The 7,792-nt window shown below is 37.5% G+C and overlaps 1 non-coding gene across 1 annotated transcript; it reads left to right on the top strand.

Annotated features, from left to right (window-relative positions):
* Positions 1–266: 266 nt before the first annotated feature.
* On the top strand, positions 267–374 carry LOC112780586 (small nucleolar RNA R71). The gene has a single exon (XR_003191411.1). It is a non-coding gene; the product is annotated as a small nucleolar RNA R71 (small nucleolar RNA).
* Positions 375–7,792: the final 7,418 nt, after the last annotated feature.

The raw sequence follows: 7,792 nt of genomic DNA, 5'->3' as shown, positions 1-7,792 counted from the left end.
ACTTGCTGAGTCAATATTTTATTCTGGGCCAATATGGCATTCAGAGTATCAATTTCAAGAACTCCCTTCTTCTGAGGCGTCCCATTACTCACAGGATTCCTCTCAGAAGTGTACATGAACTGGTTATTAGCAACCATGTCAATGAGTTATTGAGCTTCTGCAGGTGTTTTCTTTAGGTGAATGGATCCACCTGCAGAAGTATCGAATGACATCTTAGCTAATTCAGACAGACCATCATAGAATATATCCAGGATGGTCCATTCTGAAAGCATGTCAGAAGGACACTTTTTGGTCAGTTGCTTGTATCTCTCCCAAGCTTCATAGAGGGATTCACCTTCCTTCTGTCTGAAGGTTTGAACATCCACTCTAAGCTTACTCAGCTTTTGAGGAGGAAAGAACTTGACTAAGAAAGACTTGACCAGCTTATCCCAAGAGTTCAGGCTATCTTTGGGTTGAGAATCCAACCATATTCTAGCTCTGTCTCTTACAACAAAAGGGAAAAGCATGAGCTTGTAGACTTCAGGATCTACTCCATTGGTCTTAACAATATCACAGATCTGCAAGAATTCAGTTAAGAACTGAAAAGGATCTTCAGATGGAAGTCCATGAAACTTGTAGTTCTGCTGCATCAGAGAAACTAATTGAGGTTTAAGCTCAAAATTGTTTGCTCCAATGGTAGGAATTGAGATGCTTCTTCCATGTAAATTGGAATTAGGTGCAGTGAAGTCACCAAGCATCCTCCTTGCATTATTATTATTTTCGGCTGCCATCTCCTCTTCCTGTTCAAAAATTTCCGTAAGGTTTTCTCTGGATTGTTGTATTGTAGCTTCTCTTAGTTTCCTCTTCAGAGTCCTTTCAGGTTCAGGATTTGCTTCAACAAGAATGTTTTTGTCCTTGCTCCTGCTCATATGAAAAAGAGGGAATAGAAAAATAATAATAATAGGGATCCTTTTTACCCAGGTATAGAGGTTCCCATGTGTGAGTAGAAGAAGAAAAGAATGTAATGTAAAGAAGGGAAGAAGAGAAAATTCGAACACAGATGGAAGAGGGGGTTCGAATTTAGGTGAGATGAAGTGTTAGTAGATGAATAAATAAATAGAAGGAGATGAGAGAGAAGGAGGATTTTCGAAAATAAAATTTTGAAAAGGGGTTAGTGATTTTCGAAAATTAGGAATGAAATCAAATTAAAATTAAAAATTGAAGCAATTAGTTAATTAAAAAGAATTTTTGAAAAAGAGGGAGGTATTTTCGAAAATTAGAGAGGGAAAGTTAGTTAGGTAGTTTTGAAAGAGATAGGAAACAAACAAAAAGTTAGTTAGTTAGTTGAAACAAATTTTGAAAATCAATTTTTGAAAAGATAAGAACATAAGAAGTTAGAAAAGATATTTTTAAAATCAAATTTTGTTTTTGAAAAAGATATGATTTTGAAAAAGATAAGATAAAAAGATATATTTTTTTTTGAAAAAATATGATTGAAATTAGTTTTGAAAAAGATTTGATTTTTAAAATCACAATTAATGACTTGATTCACAAGAAATCACAAGATATGATTCTAGAACTTAAAGTTTGAATCTTTCTTAACAAGTAAGTAACAAACTTGAAATTTTTTGAATCAAAACATTAATTGTTGATAATATTTTCGAAAATTATGAGATAAAATAAAAAAAGATTTTTGAAAAATATTTTTATAATTTTTGAAAATAAGAAAAAATGAAAAAAATTTGATTTTTGAAAAAGATTTTGAAAAAGATAAGATTTTTAAATTGAAAATTTGATTTGACTCATAAGAAACAACTAAATTTTAAAAACTTTTGAAAAAGTCAATCCAAATTATCGAAATTTTATGAGTGAAAAAGGGAAAGATATTTTTTTTTGAATTTTGAGTTTTTAATGATGAAAGAGAAAAACATGAAAATGATGCAATGCATGAAAATTTTGGATCTAAACATGTGATGCATGCAAGAACACCATGAATGTCAAGATGAACACCAAGAACACTTTGAATGTCAAGATGAACACCAAAAACTTATTTTTGAAAAATTTTCAAGAAAAGAAAACATGCAAGACACCAAACTTAGAAATTTTTCATGTATAGACACTATGAATGCAAGAATGCATATGGAAAACAAGAAAAGACACACAACAAGAAAATATGAAGATCAAACAAGAAGACTGGCCAAGAATAACTTGAAGATCATGAAGAATACTATGAATGCATGAATTTTTGAAAAATGCAAAGAATTTTTTTAGAAAAATGCAATTGACACCAAACTTGAAATTGACTCAAAACTCAAACAAGAAACACAAAATATTTTTTATTTTTATGATTTTATGATTTTTTTTTCTTTGGATTTTTTGAAAATTAATGTGAAAAAGAAAAATAAGGATTCCAAAATTTTTAATATGAATTCCAGGAATCTTGTACTCTTAGTCTAAAGCTCCAATCTGAGGGTTAGGCATGGCTTACTAGCCAGCCAAGCTTTAGAAGATACAAATCAGGCATATAACAGCTGATATTCCAATTAACTTGCCTCTATGCTGATGGTTGGAAGCCCCTATCCAAAAGAATTAGACCTGGCTTTACAGCCAGCTAGGTTTCAACATGATTCATGAAACACTAGAATTCATTCTTAAAAATTCTGAAATAATTTTCGAAAACAGATGAGAAATTTTTGAAAGATTTTTGAAAAAATTTTTTTTTTTGAAAATAAAACAAAAAGAAAATTACCTAATCTGAGCAACAAGATGAACCGTCAGTTGTCCAAACTCGAACAATCCCCAGCAACGGCGCCAAAAACTTGGTATGCGAAATTGTTACTCAGGTTGTAAAATTTGTTGTTCATTCTCTCCCTGGCAATGGCGCCAAAAAACTGGTGCACAATACCATGGTCCAAACATAACTTCACAACTTCGCATAACTAACCAGCAAGTGCACTAGGTCGTCCAAGTAATAAAACCTTACGTGAGTAAGGGTCGATCCCACGGAGATTATTGGTATGAAGCAAGCTATGGTCATCTTGTAAATCTCAGTCAGGCGGATATTAAATGGTTATGGAGTTTTTAAATAAACAGAAAATAAAGATAGAAATACTTATGTATATCATTGGTGAGAATTTCAGATAAGCGTATAGAGATGCTTTCGTTCCTCTGAATCTCTGCTTTCCTGCTGTCTTCATCCAATCAGTCTTACTCCTTTCCATGGCAAGCTTTCTGTAAGGGCATCACCGTTGTCAATGGCTACATCATATCCTCTCTTGTGAAAATGGTCCAAATGCTCTGTCACAGCATGGCTAATCATCTGGAGGTTCTCGATCATACTGGAATAGGATTTACTATCCTTTTGAGTCTGTCACTACGCCCAGCACTCGTGAGTTTGAAGTTCGTCACAGCCATCCCTTCCCAGATCCTTCTCGGAATACCACAGACAAGGTTTAGACTTTCCGGATCTCAGGAATGGCCATCCATGGGTTCTAACATATACCACGAAGACACTAATAACTCGGACTCGGTCCCCTGTATTAGATATCCAAGAGATATTCATTCTAGCTTGTTTGCATGTAGAACGAAAGTATTTGTCAGGCACGCGTTCATAAGTGAGAATGATGATGAGCGTCACATAATCATCACATTCATCATGTTCTTGGGTACGAATGGATATCTTAGAAGCGGAATAAGTTGAATTGAATAGAAAAACAGTAGTACTTTGCATTAAATCATGAGGAACAGCAGAGCTCCACACCTTAATCTATGGAGTGCAGAAACTCTACCGTTGAAAATACACAAGTAATGAAGGTTCAGGCATGGCCGAATGGCCAGCCCCCAAATGTGATTAATAGATCAAAAGATCATCCAAAGATGAACTAAAAATCATTAGATGTCTAATACAATAGTAAAAAGTCCTATTTATACTAAACTAGTTACTAGGGTTTACAGAAGTAAGTAATTGATGCATAAATCCACTTTCGGGGCCCACTTGGTGTGTGCTTGGGCTGAGCTTGAAGTTTACACGTGGAGAGGTCATTCTTGGAGTTGAACTCCAGTTTGTAACGTGTTTCTGGCGTTCAACTCTGGTTTGTGACGTGTTTCTGGCATTTAACTCCAGACTACAGCGTAGAACTGGCGTTCAGCGCCCTTTTGCATGTTCTAAACTCGGCCAAAGTATGGACTATTATATATTGCTGGAAAGCCCTGGATGTCTACTTTTCAACGCAATTGGAAGCGCGCCATTTTGAGTTCTGTAGCTCCGAAAAATCCACTTTGCGTGCAGGGATGTCAGAATCCAACAGCATCAGCAGTCCTTCTTCTACCTCTGCATCTGATTTTTGCTCAAGTCCCTCAATTTCAGCCAGAAAATACCTAAAATCATAGAAAAATACACAAACTCATAGTAAAGTCTAGAAATGTGAATTTAACATAAAAACTAATAAAAACATCCCTAAAAGTAACTAGATCCTACTAAAAACATACTAAAAATAATGCCAAAAAGCGTATAAATTATCCGCTCATCACTAGACCTCCTAGGTTAAGGATAGGAGCTATGCTCATTCCCATGGATTTATATTATTACTTCTCTACTTTAATACATGTTTGATTCCATTTTATGATGTATTGTTGTTCTTCATCTTTATGAATATGAGGTGGAACGAGAGTATGACCACTTATTCTATTCACCTGACTAAAATTTGCTGGATAACCACAGCTCGCTCGATCCAACAATCCTCATGGGATCGACCCTAACTCACCTGAGGTTTTACTTGGATGACCCGGTGCACTTTCTGGTTCAGTTGTGCGAATTCTAATTTTGCGAACCATGGAGAACGTCGTTGTAAAGGTTGAAGACAAAAATGACTCCATCATCCTAGGAAGGCCCTTCTTAGCTACTGGGAAGGCCTTGATTGATGTCGAGAGAGGAGAGTTTGTTCTGAGGTTATGGGAGGACCATATAATGTTTAGAATGCCCAAACCTCAATCTCTCTCAAATAAAGGAGGTACTAACATACAACACTTAGTGTTCAACCTTCTGTATCAGTGGAAAGCCATACAGAGCCCATTGACATTAAACCTAAGTTTGGTGTTGGGAATTTACCACCCACAATTGAAGGAGGAGAGCTCAAGAAGAAAGTAACCAAAGACTGGAGGAACAAGAAGGTTCCTACTGAAGATTGTGAGTGAATGGAGGGTGTGGATTAATGGAGTGGTTGTTTGATGGACGGTTGGGGTTGTGCATGTAGAAAGGACAAGGATCATCACTTTATGATGGAGATTGCTCGGTCTTCAAGGGTCCCATTTTTTTCAATGTTGCATGGCAACATTTTCCAATGACTTCCCTTTTTAGAACAAGTGTATAGTCCTTCCTTTTGTGGTGTCCAAACCTTCTTCCTTTAATTGTCCAATCTATCTCTTTTAATGATCCTTTCCTTTCCCTATAAAGATCAAATAAGAAAAGTAAGAAATATCATAAAAAAAAATCAATTTAGATTTTTACGGCTAAAATAATAAAGAGAAGAAAAGATTAGATTGTTTATTCATGAATTCCAACTAACTAACTAACTGTGTATCCCTTTATGCATTTTGGTGGCACCATGGGGTGACACCAAACTTAGTTTGAAGCATTGTGATGAAAAGTTCTGTTCAAAGCTCCAAGACTAGAATGCTCTCTGTTGCATTCATGCTTTCTTGGTATGCTTTGAACACCAAACTTGTTCTTCACTATATACTGCAATATAAGGACTTCACCAAGTTTGGGTTGGAATTTATGAATATTGACTTATTCACTAGTAAAAGCTAATAAAACATGGGTTGCCTCCCATGAAGCACTTCTTTAGCGTCACTAGCTTGACGCTTCTCCTTCATTATGGTGGTTGATAATGCTTCAAGTCCTCCCATCTTGCCTTGGACTTATATCCATTGGTTGTATCAATAATCTCTACATGTTCCAAGGAAAGAACTCTGTTGATAGTGAAGACCTTAGGTAACTGAGATGGTACAGTGGGGAGATTAGGGGGGATATCTGGGAAGTAAGCTGAAATCACTTTATCTCCTGGAGAGAGGCCTTCCGTAGGGATCTTTTTGTTCCTCCACCCCCTTGGTACCTTCTTCTTTGTCCCTTTTGATGCTTCCCTGTTCTTGGCAACTTCTTCTTTTAAGTGAATCTTGTTGTTGTCTTCACATGCCTCTGGTGGTTTAGGTTCCTCCAGCTTCTCCTTGAGCTGTGACGATTGCTGTTTGCCTTGTTCATCATTCAGTGGGGTTCTCAGATGTGTTGGTGGTGCCTTTGTTCTTGTTTCCTCTGTCAGCATCCCGTTATGATCATTGGTTGGTTCTTTGTTTTCTTGGTCAGTTTCTTGGGAGAGTTTGAAGACATTGAAGCTGAGTTGTTCATCATGGATCCTCAATATTAGCTCCCCTCGCTCCACGTCTATGAGTGCTCTGGCTGTAGCTAGGAATGGTCTTCCCAATATGATTGGGTGAGTGTGACTCTCTTCCATGTCCAAGATGACAAAGTCTGTGGGAAGAAAGTATTTCCCCACCTTTAACAACACGTTTTCCACCACCCCTCTTGCTTGTTTTTGAGTTTTGTTAGCCAGCCTGATGACTACATCTGTGGGCAATATCTCATTGATCTGCAGCCTCTTCACCAGGGATAGAGGCATTAAGTTGATGCTTGCTCCCAAATCGCAGAGTGCTCTATCAAACATTGTTTCTCCTATGGCATAGGGGACATGAAAACTCCCTGGATCTTTTCTTTTTGTAGGCAACTGCGGTTGAATAAGGGCACTGCACTCCTTGTTCATCACTATAGTTTGGCCTCCCTTGAGTGAGCTTTTCCTGGGAAGCAATTCCTTCATGTACTTGATGAATGCAGGCATTTGTTGGATAGTCTTGATGAATGGTATGTTCACATGCAGAGATGCAAATAAGTCAAGAAATCTTGAGTATATTCTCCTCTCCACAGCTCCCTTGAGCAGTTGGGGAAAAAGTGCATAGAGTCTCAGCAACTCCTGTTTTGAGATTTCTGGTTCTTGGTAATCTTTTTCCACCTCCTCTACTAAGGTATCTTCAGGTTGTTCTGACAGCTTGCTTGGCTTGTCCACAGTCTCCTTATCACTTATAGTGACCATCTTGCAATCTTCCCATCTTACCCTCTTTGTTTCACCTCTCGGATTCTTCTCTGTGTCACTTGGTAATCCATCTGTGGATTATGGGAATTTGCTCAGAGAGATATCCGACTTGAGATTCCAACCTCTTGATTGTGTCTCCCTGGTTCTTGAAACTGGCTCGCACTTCCTCCTTGAAGACCTTGTTGTCTTGAATCTCTTTGCTTAGGCCTTCAAGTAGATTCTCAATCCTTGAGATTCTTTCATCAATTGATGACAGGTCAGGCTGAGTAGGGTTATTCTGGCCTTGATATGAATGTGGGGAGGTTGGTGCACGAATTGTGAATCACACTTTTCACAACTCGTACCACTAACCAGCAAGTGCACTGGCTCATCCAAGTAATACCTTACGTGAGTAAGGGTCGAATCCCACAGAGATTGTTGGTTTGAAGCAATCTATGGTTATCTTGCAATTCTTAGTCAGGAAGTCAATTATATTTATCAATTGAATTACGAATAAACAATAGAGCATGGGTTAAAGGTTACTTGTTATGCAGTAATGGAGAATATGTTGGAGTTTTGGAGATGCTTTGTCATCTGAATCTCTGCTTTCCTCTGTCCTCTGATTCACGCACGCACGTCCTTCTATGGCAATCTGTGTGTTGGGGCATCACCGTTGTCAATGGTTACATCCC

The sequence above is a fragment of the Arachis hypogaea genome, chromosome 19 (genome assembly GCF_003086295.3).
Source record: "Arachis hypogaea cultivar Tifrunner chromosome 19, arahy.Tifrunner.gnm2.J5K5, whole genome shotgun sequence".
Lineage (NCBI taxonomy): Eukaryota > Viridiplantae > Streptophyta > Magnoliopsida > Fabales > Fabaceae > Arachis > Arachis hypogaea.
This window is presented reverse-complemented; position numbering and strand designations above follow the sequence as displayed.